The sequence below is a fragment of the Ambystoma mexicanum genome, chromosome 4p (assembly GCF_040938575.1).
Source record: "Ambystoma mexicanum isolate Mex_15411 chromosome 4p, UKY_AmexF1_1, whole genome shotgun sequence".
Taxonomy (NCBI): domain Eukaryota; kingdom Metazoa; phylum Chordata; class Amphibia; order Caudata; family Ambystomatidae; genus Ambystoma; species Ambystoma mexicanum.
The window spans coordinates 632,382,011-632,398,258 of NC_090927.1; positions in this window are offsets into that span (position 1 = coordinate 632,382,011).

Here is a 16,248-nt window from a genome sequence, read left to right on the forward strand (position 1 = left end):
CCAGTAAGTGAGAGCTGCCGCTCAGACGTGTGTGACATGGATTTAAAACAAAGGCAGTGTGATGACAGATTGAGGATTTGATGTTTTGTTTAACATGTTTAGAGTGTCTCGATTAGACACACTAATGGTATCAATTTTCTATTGAATGAAAAATAGACAGGGGAGATAAGGACCATGAAAGGTTAATGTTACAATGAAGACAATAATTCTGCGCTTCGTGATATGGGAGTGCTCCGAATAATGAGAAAGAGAAGGAACCATGGTCTGCTCTGTACTGATAAAGTTAAATAAATACATGAATAAATAAATGCCAGGGGGAAGCAGAAGTGAGGCAAGTTGAGGGGAATTTGATGTATACAACAGAAAGGGAACCTGCAGTATGATGATCATCAACCCTGGATAAGACTAGACTGTGAATATGGGTTTTGGGTGTAGTTGAAGAACAGTGTTTCGTGGGTAGCGCTGTTGGAGTTTTGATGGAGGATTGTGTTTGGACATGTCCGTATTTTTGGCTTTGTGCCAGAAGCATGCACGTTTCATGCTAGGTTTTGCTGTAATGTAGAGTAATAGACAAAGGACAAAGTCTTCTGTTATGACCAACTGCTTCTCAGTTTTGTAGAGAGGTTCACTGTTCCCAGCAAGGGCATGCTGCTTGTGTATACCCACTGGGGACAGTGATCTTTGGCCATGACCCATATGCTTTGTCGGCTGGGACACCTCACTTCGGGGGACTGTGCCAAGATACCTTAATTGTCACAAATACTGTATGTGGAAGCACTACAAGTGTATAGTTCTAGTTGTTGGAAATTGTTTGTTATATCTGTCATTAGAAGTGGTATGAAAAGGCATGGTATTGAGAAGGAAAATAAAAGTAAGTAAGAACATGCATTGTCTTCAGGAAAAAAGACTGTAAAGAATCTGTGCTACAACATAATTATGACGGCCAGAGGCGTTGCTAGGGGGGGGCGTGAGGGGGCTACAGGCCCGGGTCATTTGGTTGTAGCGCCAGATAGAAGCTCAGCGGTTACAACCAAGGAAGGCTAGCTAGCCCCCAGTCCCAACAGTCCTGACATTAGCACAGCCCTTGATCCTTTCCAGACCTAGCAACACCCCTGATGATGGCATAAAACCATCAACTGGTTTAGTCATCACAAAGAATGAAATTGCGGCAATAAGAAATAAGAAATGAACAAAGCATTCGAGCTGACGAGATTAAGTGCTTGATACAATTGACCAGATAACCAGAACTGTCTGCATTATGTATGCAGAGTAGGTCAGTTCTGACTGTGATTACCTAATTTTAAGAACGTTATTTAAACTCTTGCCTGAATTCATTGCTATGTTATTAATTGGTGTGCCTGCACTCCCTGCTCCCCAAATATCCCATGTTGTGCTTTTATTTCACTGCCTTATTACGGCATTTTGAACTCCTCAAGCGTAATATTTCCTCTACGCTTGGGAATGACTTCACTTCTGGTCTCTCTTCTATTGTTGCACATCTCGCAGTCACATGGCCCTCACTGAATGACATTTATGTGCCGCCCTTGTGGACAGCACAGCAGGCACACCGGTGCGCGCCGAAGGCGAGCTTAAGGCAAGCCTTTCTGTGCCTGTCCGGACCCCGGCAGAGTGGCTGTGGTGGGATTCTCCCTCTCCTGCCGATGAAATTGCTACCGCTTCTAATAAACGGGAGCTACTTATCACCTTGGCTCCACCTGATACTTGCTGGCCCTCTAGCTTTGTACATAAACTAGCGTCTGCTGCCTTGGGGACAGCATTTAATCCCTACCACTTAAACAGCCTATTATGCAATGCTAGTTCCGTGACTGCCCATACTGCTGAGTGTTTTTCTCTACTATCTGATCTTCAGCCTGATTGCTTACTTGTTAGTGAAATCTTGCTTTCTGAATCTTCCAGACCTGCTGTGGTAGCTATGCTCCTAGCTGGCTGTAATATTCTAATATTCTAAGGTCAGATCGAGTACCCAGTTACCCTGGTGGTGGCGTTGCTTCATTTACAAGTCAATATTTGCATCCACCATGATTCCTTTACCTGTCCCGTGTAGGGTTGAGGCACGTCTGGTGCATATGACCCTTTCTGCTTCTAAAACTGTTTATGTTCTTATAGTTTACCACCGCCCCGGCTATGATTCAAACTTTGTTGATCTTTTTACGGATCTTGTGGTGTCTTTGCAGCTACAATACTCTGACTTGATTATTGCTGGCGATTTTAACTATAAGTGCAATGACCCTTTGTATAAAGTTGCGGTTAAACTCATTACTGCGATGGAGGATCTCTCACTGCTGCAGTTTGTTACTGAGCCGCTCCACATTTTGAGTAATCGGCTGGATTTCATATTTGGCAAACATGATCTTTGCATGGTCTCTACCCCCTTATGCATCACCTGGTCTGATCATTTTGTCATACCTTTTGTACTTGATTACTATGAACGCCCTTCAGTCTCTGATAAACAGAGAGTCAGGAAGCAGAATTGGCGTGCGGTTGACACTTCTTTGATTGCAGGGCATATCAATACTGGCTGTAGTGTTCTACCCACTTTGGATTTTGGTGCTCTATCTAAAATGTTTACCACAACTGCTGATCTGCTTGTTCCCCTGGTGGAGATCCAGGACCACAGGCGTCTGGGCCAGGGTTCAATGAGGATCTTAAGACTTTTCACCTTAACGTAGGCAAGCAGAACAAAAATGGAACTCCTCCTACTCTGTTGGGGATCGGACCTCTTTTTGTGTTATTACCTCTTTATATCATCTGGCTATTAAGCAAGCCAAACAAAAATACTACATCTCTCAAATTGAAAATTCCATTGCCCAGCCTAAAGAGCTTTTTAGGGTGGTCCGCTCCTTGTTGGCTAGAGAATCTGTTGATTACTCTATCCTTCCATCTCAAGAACAATGTGATTCCCTGGTGGAATTTGTAATCTGTAAAATTGATAATATCCGGGATTATATCTCAACTAACCATAATCCAGTGGCAGTTGGGCCTGGTCACCCCTCTTGTCCCTCTCTGGGGACTATGCCATCTACTGCTGCTCTGTGGGATTCTTTTCCGCTGTTTAAGGCTGCTGATCTTACCACAGCAGTTGCCAGAAAGAAATGAGCTTCTCCTACTGATGCCATTCCGTTGTCTGTGGTGAAAGATATTTTTCCTTTGAATCTGCCTCACATTACAACTGCAGTTAATCATTCCTGCTCAACTGAGATCATTCCTTCTGTTCTTAAGTGTGCTACAGTAATTCCCCTTCTAAAGAAACTAGCTCTGGATCTTTTAGTCCTCGCCTTTGTTTGCCCCATTTCTCTCTTGCCTTTCTGTATGAAGCTGCTTGAATCCCTAGTATCGCCGGTTCTGTGAATCTACGTCCCTGCTTGATGCCTTTCAGTCGGGTTTCAGACCTGGCCAGGGTACCAAGATTGTTCTGGGCTTGGTGCTTGATGACTTGATGACCTTACACGTATTGCGGATCAAGGTGGAGTGGTGGCATTCATCCTGTTGGATCTTTTGGCCGCTTTTGATACCGTTGATCACCCCATCCTGATCAGTCATTTGTCAGCTACTGGTATGTCGGGTTTGGTTCTCTCTTGATTCCATACTTTTCTATCCGACCGCTCTCAGCGGCTATTGCTTCAAACCTTTCTTTCTGAGGTTTCTGCTCTGGTGTGTGAGGTCTGCAGGGCTCTGCCTTGTCTCCTACACTCTTTAACATCTACATTCAGCTTCTGATCACTCTGATCCACTCGCATGTCTTTGGATGCTACTAGTATGCTGATGATACTCAGATTATGGTCCGGCTGGATCTTCTTCATCCAGCTAATGCCACCCAGCTGCGAGTTTGCTTATCAGCCATGGGATGCTGGATGCATGAAAATTGGCTCAAACTGAATGAAGACAAGACCAAGGTCATGGTTGTGGGTTCTCCTACTGTCTCCTCTCTCTGGACTCTGTCTTTCTGGCCCTCTTCTTTTGGCTCCTCTCCAGCTGCGGCTCGGTGGTCAAAAACAAAGGTGTTACGCTATCTGCCTCTCTTTCCATGGTTCCTCAGATTAGCTTGGTTTGTCAGGTTGGTCATTTTCAATTGAAAATACTTAGAAAGTTCCTGCAATTTATTCCTCTTTACCTGCGAGCCCCGGTGGTCTCTGCTCTGGTCCTCAGCAGGATAGATTACTGTAACTCTTTATACTTGGCTCAGCCGGACTATTTGTTATGGCGTCTGTAGGTTCTACAAAAATGTACTGCCATCTTGCCACAGGTACTCCTTATCGCGAACATATTTCACGAGTTCTTAATTCCCTTCACTGGCTTCCAATGGCAAAGTGTGTGCTTTTTAAATCTCTGTGCTTGGTTCACAGGGCGTTCTATGTTGCTGGCCCGGAGTACCTGCAGCTGAAATGTCAACCCTATGATCCTGCCCGTGCACTACACTCTGCGGACCGCTCTCTTTTGGCTGTCCCTAGGGTCCATCGCGTGAGAACTGGAGGCCGTTCTTTTTCAGTCAAAGCTGCCATTCTGTGGAATGCTGTCTCGGCCGCCCTCCACGCAGTGTCTGGTCACTTACAATTCAGGAAGGCTCTGAAAACTTTACTTTTTTGTTTTTTCTTTCCCTCTTTTTTTTCCTATGATCTCAGTTTTCTCGCCAAGTTGCCTCTGGGTGTCGGTTGTGCTGTACTTTGGTTCAACAAACTATAACATAATATAACATAACATTAATTTTTTTATCATTTTTAGCTAAGTTCTTTTGGGAACGACACACATGTTTTTAGAAGCTTATTTGTTCTCAATACGCCTTTTTTAAAGGTTTTTAAAATTGTTTTGTATCTGGTCAAACTGAGATTTTTAACAACCTTATTTTTTATTTGCATGGAATTTACACCAGATTTTTTTTTTACTGTAAACCGATTCCAAGCATTTGTTATTATTCATTGCCAAACTCCTTGAACGCACAACACACAGGCAGCTCAGCCTCTTCATAGAATCCTACAGCCTTCTGGTCCCTGCTCAGTCAGGTTTCAGACCACTCTGTGGAACCGAAGCCTCCCTTTTCTCAATCTGGGATGACGTGGAAAGAAGAGCAGGTTCAGAAGGCTGCGCCACACTCATCCTCCTGGACCCCTCAGCAGCTTTTGACATGATCAACCACACCACTCTTGCTAACAGACTCTTCTCCCTGGGATTCAGGGACTCCACCGTAAGAGGGATCTCTTCTTTCCTCTCCAACCGCTCCCAAATCACCATAATCCAACCTTTCTCATCTGCCCCCCCAGCTGAACCCAGCTGCAGTCCATCAGGGAGTTTCCTCCCTTCTCCTTTTCAACCTTTACCTATCCCTATATCCCTGACTCATCCGCTCACACAAACTCACCTGATGCAACTACGCTGACACACAAGGCCTTCTGTAACACTTCAAAGAGAAGACCACACCAGCACCGGACCCACACTCTCTCGACACCCAAAATTGTTATGGCCTTTATCTACCTCCCCACACAGGGACGAAGACATGCACAACTCCCAACTACATTCTCAACAAACCATCAACTACTACACACCCTCTTGCAGCCTTTGATGCACTCTATTCCCAAACTGAACCACCCCCTCCAGACTCAGGCCCTCACAACCCTACTATAGCCAATCAGCCCCACTTGACCTGCGCCCTCATCAATGTTCGCTTCCTGGCTGCCCATGCATTAGACATCTTCAACCTAATCACTAAACACAACCTTGACACCCTAGCCATCTGAGGGACTTGGACTCACGAGGCCTGTGGCCCTGCCTTATCCTTAGCCCTGCCCACAGGGTACACCATCTTCCAGAATGCAACAATGTCCTCCACAGCAGGTGGCGCTGCACTGACAGCAAAAGACTCCCTCACCTTTATACAGTGCAATAGCTCCATCGAGGGCGACACTGACCTGCTATCTCTTAAACTCGATCCCTCACCCACATGCACCATCACCCTCCACCTCATCTACCGCCCATCCGACCCCCTTCTCAACTTTGAGTCCAACATACTTCATATCCTCCAGGACAACATAAAAGCTTTCTCCAAAATCATCCTTCTGGGTGACCTCAACCTAGGCCTTCATAATCCAAACAACCATCTAGCAATATCACTTCAGGACACCCTTGACAACCTAGGCCTTTGTCAGCACATTAATCATCCTACCCACAGAAAAAGTTGCACCATCGACTGGATTGCAGACCACAATTGTGAGGTCTTCACCAGTGCTATCACCCCGTGTACATGGTCTGACCACCATATCATCCACTTCTCCAACCCACGGCACTCATTAATCAAAACTATTCCGAAACAATTATCATCAGCTACAAGGTGTATCTCCCGCAAGCTCACAAGAGTCAACATTCTGCCTTTGCTCAACAACCCCACTCTCCAGCCCCCTTTCTATGCCTGCCACATCTCACTTGCAGATACATACACCTCAATTCTTGCTAATGTTCTGAACACCATAGCACCCCTAATCCCTCACAAAGCCAAAGCAGTTAGACACTCCAACTCTTGGTTCACACCTCACCTCCTCGCTCTGCACAACCAGAAAGGACAATGCCAGTTAACGTGGCTGAAATATCATACTGACACCTTGAAAAATGAGTTTACCAATATATCCAGACTCTATAAATCCTCTATAATCACTGCTAAATCCAACTCATAAAATGCAGGAATAAGCAATGCAAACTCTGATGCTAAAGAAATATTCGCTATATTCAAAGAACTCGAATCTGCTACCCCACGCCCTATGACCATCATCAAAGACAAATCATGGTTCTCTAATATCTAAGCAGCACTTATAGGCAAAATTTACACCGTAAACCTGTTAATCTGAGGACCAAAGGTAAAATGTAAACTAACCCCCTAGCCATAGATACCAGCTTCACTCCACCCCCCGTCTCCCTCCTCCACTCAATTTTTCTTTCATCTCTGAAAGTGACATATGTCCTGCACCTCTCGTCAAAGACTGTGCTGCTTTTGCTAGCCCCCCTTATCACTGCCTTCATAAACACATCCTTCACAACGAGCACCGTTCCAGCTAGTCTCAAAGAAGCTTGAGTCCTCCCTCTTCTGAAAATAATCTCTCTACACCCTGTCATTCACTCCAACTATAGGGCAATCACCACCTTCTCCTTTTTACTAAAAATCCTGGACCATGCAGCCTACCTGCAGCTTCAGCCTTTTATGGAAGACAACAACATTTTAGGGATACGACAGCCGGGCTTCTGCCCTGGACACGGCACACAATCTGCCCTTCTTGATCTAAAAAATCAGCTGGACTTGATTAGGGATGAGGGCAACTCTGCCATGCTACTCCTCCTGGACCTTTCTGCTTCTTTTGACTTAGTCAACCACCAAATCCTCGGCCACCACCTCACCACTCATGCCAATTTCTCCCAACCAGCCACGGCCTGGATCACCTCCTTCCTAGAAGCTAGGACTATGAGGGTCTTCTCCTCAGAGACTGACAATGCTTCTGCCTCTCCTATCACTTGTGGAGTACCTCAAGGTTCCTGCATCACCCCTACCCTCTACAATATCTTTACCAGGCCTCTCTTTAACATCTTAGACTCCCTCGGCAAAGCCTACACCAACTATGCTGACGATACCCAAATCCTGAACCAACTCTTTCGCAACTACACAGACGACTCCAACACCCTCAACAAGATATACGTCACAATTCAGGCTTGGATAGCAGCAAATCACCTTTGTCTCAACAGTGACAAAACAGAAATCCTGATCGTCGGTACCCCTAATGTCATCAAAGCCCTCAATAAACCATACACCTACTTCCAGATCGACAACTGCACAATCCCTGCCTCTACTGCTGTAAAGACTCTAGGAGTCTACTTTGATACCTCACTCACAAGGACTAGACAAGTAAACACCATTGCCTCCTCACACAAGTCATACAAAATAACGCTCTCAGAGCAGCCCTCAATTTCCAAAAAGAGAACACATTTCCAAAGCCAGGAGAGAAGCACACTGGCTCCCCATTCAGGAGCGCAACATCTTCAAACTCTCTCCATTGCCCACAATTGCCTCTCAAACACAGCTCCAACATACCTCAACCAAAGAATCACCAAAGTCCACTCCACCAGGCCCACTTGGGCCTCCTACACAGATCATCTAATTGTGCCTAAAATAAAAAAGATCCAAATTTGAAGGCTCCAGCTTCCCTTACATTGCCACCAAACTCTGCAATGAAAGCCCTCCCTCCCCCCCACCATGAGAACTGAGAAAACCTACTGGGTCTTTCACAAAGCGCTCAGAAATAGGCTATTCAACTAACCCTTCACCTCCCCCTGCACACCAGCCCACCTCACTTACTCATCAGACCTTCTCTTCCATTACTCCACTGCACGGTATAATTAACTGGCATGACTTTCACACTATGGTAAGAAAACTGTAACTACTTCTCTAAATGTAATAAATAAATGAATAAACACATAGATCATTTTCAAAATCCCTAAGTCCCCATCATTAACCCAGCCAGATCTTGCATCCTGCCTCACGGACATAGACCGCTGCATGATGAACAACAACTTCCTCCTCAACCCTGGCAAAACTGAAGTCTTAATCTGTGGCAAAGCCACTCTTCTTCCTCCAACCCACCCCATTGCTGCTTGCTTAGGACTGCATCCCTCTACATCATCAGTCAAAAACTTGGGTGGCACCCTCAGCTCAGACCTATCCCTATCCCACCACATTAATGCTTCTCCAGATCTTGCCACTTCCACCTATGCATGCTCAAGCAGATCTTTCCTTATCTCTACTACCCTCATAGCATCTCTGCAATCAATTCCGTCATCCTATCCCACCTAGACTAAACCATTTCACTTTACTTGGGCGCCTCCTTCTCCCTCCTAGCACCCATCCTCTGGATCTTGCTTCCCCTCCCCCGCTGCCTCATAGAGGACCACCTCTCTTTCGATAAGGCCCTTAAAATCTGACTCTCCCCCCAAGACCTAAAACCCTGCCACCAACCCTCACACAAATACACAGACATGCAACTGTGAACCCCCCCCACGCTACTGTCTGTCCATTTAGTTACTCTGCTTCATGCCTCTATCTTTCATCTGGGCCCGGCACCAACCATCTCACTTTCTTCTCCCCTGTGCCACTGCCCCCCCCACTCCAACAGAAGAGCCACGCAATGGCATCCACAGGAGTCGTGCGGGCATCCATCATTCCCCAGTTCGAAGACCTATGGATATCGGCTTGGTATGGCACCTGCATGGATTTGAGGATGAGCAATGTGTTGCACATGTATGACATTGGGGGGAGGACTATGTGATGCTTTTGGATTATCTAAGGTTGGGCCATGTATTACCCTTTAATGCTTTCTGTGGGTGGGCCTTTTCTTTGCGCTTGAACTGCGTTGATGGGGGTAACGTATTGAAGTTGAGTGGAATTGAGAATGGGCAGCGTTTCACACTTAGATGAATACTGAGGATGGGCAATATTTTGCACTTAAATGAAAGCTGAGAGTGGGAAGGGTTGTGCAGGCGACGATGTTGCTCCACTTAGTCAAGTCAATGAGGGCGACCAAGTTAAGGTTTCTAGGCAATTGTAGAATGTGTACCACCATATGTAATGCAGGTGTTGGCAGAATTTGGAGGCGAGTCACACGCCGAGTGTGATCGTTGATCTAGCGCTACCTGTACACAGGTACCCAATTACAACTCACGAACACAGGACACTGCAAGTCCCATAATCCTCCCCTGCTTTTGCCGGGGACCCTGCTTTTTGTGGCTAATAAAACCCACAGCTTAACTTGAACATCTTGACAACATTGTCCACCCGTCCTGACGAAGGCCAGAGAAACACGGCTTAGACAGCCCATAGAACTGTCTGAAACTCCTTGGTGTAGACGACATTTTTCCCTGTGAAACACAGTGTCACATGTTTTACCACTGTTTATGTAACAAAGTTTGTAGATTTGTTTGTTTAATTTGTGTTTATGTATCAACCTCTGTCGTTTTTTTCATATCCATCAACAGCAGTAACAGTATTTTGTAATATGTATAGGTGTATGTGCAAAGATGTGCACTTGCTTCATTTTATGTTTTTGTGCATACAGATTTGCTTTACTTCATAAACAAATGATGTTCAACTTATAAAACCACCAGTAATTGACTATTCTCATATATAAATAGAAGTACCTTACAAACAATGAGGAGTGGTGCTTTCTTTACTGTTGTGAAATGAAAATGGTGAATGAGTAGTGAGGGGCTCGAGTACTTAACCCTTTCACTTTGTTATTTTCGATGGAGCCCTCCTGGGCAGAATAGGTTTTTTTCCAAGAGACCATATATACAATTTAATGATAGCTGGATCCATGCAGAAGGCAACCACCATAAGATAGCACCCCAGATGTATCACAATTATGCTGAATGTATCAATTACAGGCCTTAAACTGATTATAACCAATGTTTTATTTTTTCCCACTTGCAATCCCCACCTTTGGAATGATCCAATGGATTATTCCCACTCTGCATGCATCTACTTTCCCATACAACTGAAATGACACTCTGCACAGCACTGCTGCCAGAAGAACACGACAAAAAGTTCAAACCGCAGCCACACACATAGTTGAATATCCTCTTACACACACAGCCCTGCTTATTCCCCTATTGTACCTCTCCCCATCCATACAAATGCCAATTAAACATGGGTAAATAGCAGGGGCTTGGCCAACGCACATAACACAACCCACGCATACTAGCACCTCCTAACGTTTCCTGACTTTCGGTCCATCTAAGCGCGTTCAGTCTACAGCATGTTGGAACCATACCCATGGTGAAAGGAGCGATACAAATGACAAAATGAAAGGTCTTAAAGTATGGAGAAAAAAAAAACATCACTTTGCATTTTACACTTTTTCCCCATCAAAGCTTATTTTTCACTTCTCTTTGCTTCACTAGCCATATTGCCAATACCACACCCTTTTCAACCACAAGAAAACAAAACACTTTCTGTCTAAGGCTGCCGCACTTGGATCTGGTTCTCAATTAAAGGCGACGTTTATCACACTGATGGTACCTAATATTTATTTTCAAGTTCTGTAATATACTTTTAAGAATGTAGAGTATAACGCTTTGCAATCAATCACCAACAATTGCCATACTTATAAAAAGGCAAATGTTCTCAATACTTATATTCCCCTTCTTTATTGTTGAAATTCTCTCTAGTTAATTGTACAAGAACTGGTATCATAACACAATCACCTGAACACAGAACGTGAGGCAGCCCTTCTAGAACCTTTCAAGATAATACTGACGACAAGGCTCTGACCAGGACATGTGGTGACAGCAAACCAACTGTTAGGACACTGCTGACTGATCTTGTCTCAATGGTACTTAACAACAAGATTTTCCCTTGTGTCTCCTGGGACGCTTGATGGCCAGGTTACTATGCACAAGAGGTGAGAGCACTGAGACACAAAAGCAGCTTACAAAGCCTGACGGCATGCAGCTGTCTCAGACATATGAACTGTGTCTAAACGCACTCACTATTTGTGCTCACACTTCAAAGTGTCTCATTACATATTTCAATGCCCTGGTAGTCCATGTTATAATGTGGAATGTTGTTGTGTTCTATTTGGAGGGTTCTTCTTGTGTGGTTCTAGAGCCTGTTCACTACAGTCCACTGTGAGAGTTGCACCTCCACTTGATTAAGCAGGTCCATAACATATGGAATTATTTGTGGACTTCCTACATGCCGCAGCTGCACCCATGTAATGACAAAAACTTCAACAGTGTAATATGACATCACAGGAGCGATGACACTTTTGGAACTACACTCCTGTGGGCCCAACTCCTAACAGGAGCCTCTGACAGTATGAAAACCTGAAGATCCCCAACCACAAAGGATCTGAGTTTCTGAGTGTGTTTTCAAAAGAACCCAAGTTGCGTTATGTTAACTCTCTTTTATACTGCGCAGATCACCACCATAGCGGTCTTAAAGCACCAAAATGTTGTCTGTTTTTAAAATCCTGTCCCAAACCCTACTCAAAGATCCATCCGTGCTGAGCCTTCAGAAGTGAGCCTGGACCACACAGTGGACTGACCATCTCTCCCCTTCTGCCACCTCGCTGGAGCCATCACCTTTCTGAGGGCATTCCTGGAACTTGAAGGATCTTCAGCTAGTAGAACAAGATGTCTGTTCATGCACTTTCAGCCTTTTACACTAAAGAGAAGCTTCGCAGTTTCCTGCTCTGTTTTTCATCCTACCAAAATCACTGGTAGCCACCTGATTGTGGTGACTCCTGCAGAATCCCGTATTCTTCATGACTTGCAGGTCTCCTGAGGTCACCTGTCCTGTTGATGTCTGCATCTCTTTATACCAATGGTGTTCAGCTCTCCAGTCTTCAGAACCATAATATCAGAGGGTGAACTAGAGGAACCCAATCCTGGTGCCTAAATCGACTTCTGCACCTGCAGCCCCTGGACCTCTCTGGACCAGACACACCGCAGCAGCTCTAGAAACACCTGAAGTGGTCCCTGGAAGAATCAGAGTAAGGGGGTAAATTACAGTATCTAATACTGGCCCTCCATCCCGCATATAGTTGAATGGGTGTTAAGTCCTCAACCTATCTCTCCCTAGCCTGACCAAATCCAGTGGTGGTTTGGTCAAGGATCCCCCCTGGACCTTGCTTTGAGTGGTTGCCATGGAACAAAACCCATTCTGAACTTTAATTAACCATGGAAAACGTACCTGCCGCCTGCAGTCTTTGGAGGAACATTTTATATAAACAAATTACTTATCCCAATTATTGGGAACTAAATTATCTGAGAGTGGCATGGTGACACGAGCTAGACAGACATACACGATAGCAGTTTTCAAAATCTTTATTAAAGATATTTGGGTTGGTGAAATGCCTATCCTGCCCTATCTCTAACTTTTAGAAATCTTGACCACAAAACAAAAGAAAGATAGTCTGGGTCTGTTCATAAAACAAAAGGGATGTTTGTGTTTAACCTATACTTGCCCTTTCTAAATACAATACTGTGTTCAGTATAACATTCAACTAAAAGGGGGTATGAAAGTAAAGTCAGGATGACACTGGAGCTGTCCCACAGCTCCCTTCCCCAAGATGGAGTCACTTGGGAAACTTCTCAGTCCAAAAGGTTGTTACAGTTCATCAAACACAGTTCTCTTCGAGCTCCTTTGGGCTCTCCCTTTTCTTCTGGGTGGAACAGTATTTATCGTAGTTCCCCAGTAGTTTCACATAAGTTCCTCGAGATTTGTTAGCACCAAATTCATACTTTTCCTCAATATCAAATCATCCAGAGCTTTCTGTCTAGTTCGGTACTACTACTCCCACAATGCCTTTCTCTCTGGGCAGCAGTGGGTTGTAGGTTTTACCAACTCTCTGTTAGCACACTTGTCTTCCCAAACCATCAATAGTTCACCAACACAAATAGTTCTGCTTTTCAATGGACCTCTCAGGGTTCCTTTCCCCAAGCTGTGGCCCCACTCAAAGTTGATATCAAAATAAAGTTCACAAAGCACAGAATTCAACACTTTCTTCTCTTTAGGGAAGAACAGAATTTTTATCACTTTAAGGATTTTGCTCCCACTTCACCTCTTTCAAGTGTAGCTACCAGCTCCTATTAGTTAACACTGGGACTATATCGACACTGGGACTATATCAATGGTTTTCGAAAATGCATAGCTTTTTACTTCTATGCACGACCACTCTGATCCTTGTCTCTCTTCTCTTCTGGCTTGCGGTTGCTGCAGTGTATCTGCTTTCTCCCCATGTATGTGGCACTCTCAGTGCTTCCTTCTGTTTTCGCCCTTATGCCTCTTGCACACTTGCTTTTACTTTGGGATTGGTGTTCACTTTCAATTTTACATGTGGGCCGGTTGCCCGCACTTTGAAATCACTTTGCTTTCTGTCAACATCAAATAGCCTCCTGGCTGAAACACTGCTGGTTTTCTTTTTTCTGAGGCAATGCTTTTTTTTCCGTTCTTTTCTTTACCACATGACCCCTCTGACTTGTTCATCAATTCGTGTCCCAGACCCCTTTGGCTTTCTCCTACAAGTCTCACAATGCACTTTCCACTACGCATAATATTGGACTGTATTTATAACCAATCACTTGCTTTACTATCTGTTTCGTGCCGTTTTAACAATCTTGCTTCTCCACCCTTTTCCGCTCCAGCCACCCACACGCTCCCGAATTTCTCTGTCACACAAAACTCACCCAGTAGTGTAGCGCTGGTGAACGGTTTCTATGGGATGCTTTGGGTCGAGGTCAGGGTCTCACCACCTACCCCTTAGACACCCTTGGGACTTGTACACATCCCAAGGGAACAAGCATTTGTTGTGATACGGCCAGCAGGCTACATTTAACTCACTCCGGATCCTTGGAGACCCAGCTCCCTAGCCACGCTGCAGACCTTCACACACACAGGGCCGGCCTCTTGGCAACCCATTATCCTCCAGATCACATATGCTTATCGTTCTGCATCTCCCTGCTCTTGGCTCCTCTGGTCCAAAAAGTCTCTCCAGCTTGATCTGTTCTGGCTTCAAAATCTGTCTTCGGACTGGGAAGAGATCCCGTGCTGAACTCAGCCATGCAGCCTCCCTCCTGCTTTTTCAACTGCTTCTCTCAGCAGTCCCTTTTTATACCCTTGTGGTGTATCACTGGGCTGCAGGTATGTGGTCAGGGTTGGGTTTGCCTGACCTTCAATATTCTAATTATAAGGACATGTCTTTCCTTTATTTATTTATTTAATTTCTAAAGCATAAGTGGCCCTGGGGCATAGAGCGCTGCAACAAGACAAGCACACGGAAAACAGAAAGATATCAGCAGGGTACATGGACATCGCAGGTGAAAAAAGGACTCAAAGAGATTACTCAAAAAGAATAGTTTTCAACTTCTCTTGAAAATTGGAACGTTCGGGCAGAACCGAAGATCAGGTGGAAGGGCATTCCACAAATGCAGAATAGAAAATGCGAAGCAGCTACTATAAACCATCCGCATTTTGGCCTTTGGCATCGAAAGAAGCTCTGAGTTGTTTGACCTCTGGCAACATCTGTCCGGAAACCATTTCAACTGTTCTGCCAGGTAAGAAGGACTCTGGCTGAAGAGGCATGAATTTGCAAATCAGAGGGTACGAAATTGGGTTCTCTTGGCAACGGACAACCAATGCATAGCTATTTGGTCCGATGATACATGATCCGTTCTACGTCTGTTTAGTCCTGAAAAGAGAGTCAAGTGGAGTCAGGTGGAGTGGTCAGTGTTAAATGCCCAATCCTGCCTGATTCTATTTATGGGACTACCTAATGGTATTTGGTGGCAGTCTTTCCTCTGTTTCTCAAGATGTTTCTCATGGGTAATGCTCACTGTTCTCGATTGCCTCTTTTTCAACCCAGTACTAGTGGAAAATGGGTAGCGGGAGATGGCATGTGATTGTAAATATCACATGAGAGCTGAGGAAGGAGTTTCAGAGGGGAAATGGGGAGAGGGAAAGATGGGGTGTGTTTGGAAATACATCATTAAGGCTGAAGGAGAGTGGGTTGGTATACAACTGAAAAAGGGGGGGTACCATGTCTCCCCTTTGGGTATTCTCCTCCCAATACTCTGTTACCCTCCACTCAGCTGATCCCCCCTTGCTTGTCCACCAACTGGTTCTGGATCCAACAATGATGGTCATACTCTGGCCATCTGAGTAGAGGATCCCAGGGGAGTAGGTGGGAGAATACTGTCAGGTTTCTCACAATATTTTGAGTGTAATAAGAAGGGATTTTCATTTTGTTTCACGTTTGCAAAAAAGGATTTTAAATTGTTAATAAATATTGTATCTGTTAAGATGAATTGCTAATATGTGGTTCGATTTGTTATGTACTTTTATTTAAGAGAAATAAAAAACTTAAAATGTGTTACTGGAAAAGACAAGATTTACGATGGCAGAGAATGTTGAATTTTGATTGTTTGGAGGAGGTGAATTTAGGATCTGTCAAGTGGTGAAGAGATCATGGGCATAATTTACCAAAAAAAGCACTATGTCTGCCCTAAGTAATTAGCACGAGCAAGAACAGAATAGTGCTGGAAGCCACTTCATGGATTCAAATGCAAATGAGGAATTAAAAGAAAAACGAGTTCGCCTAGAATGCCCAAAGCAAGCCCCCATGGCAAACTGAACATAGCACTGTTAAATAACCTGTGTGCTAGGCCTATGTAAAAAAGTAATCAAGGATTACTTACCAGCAATCA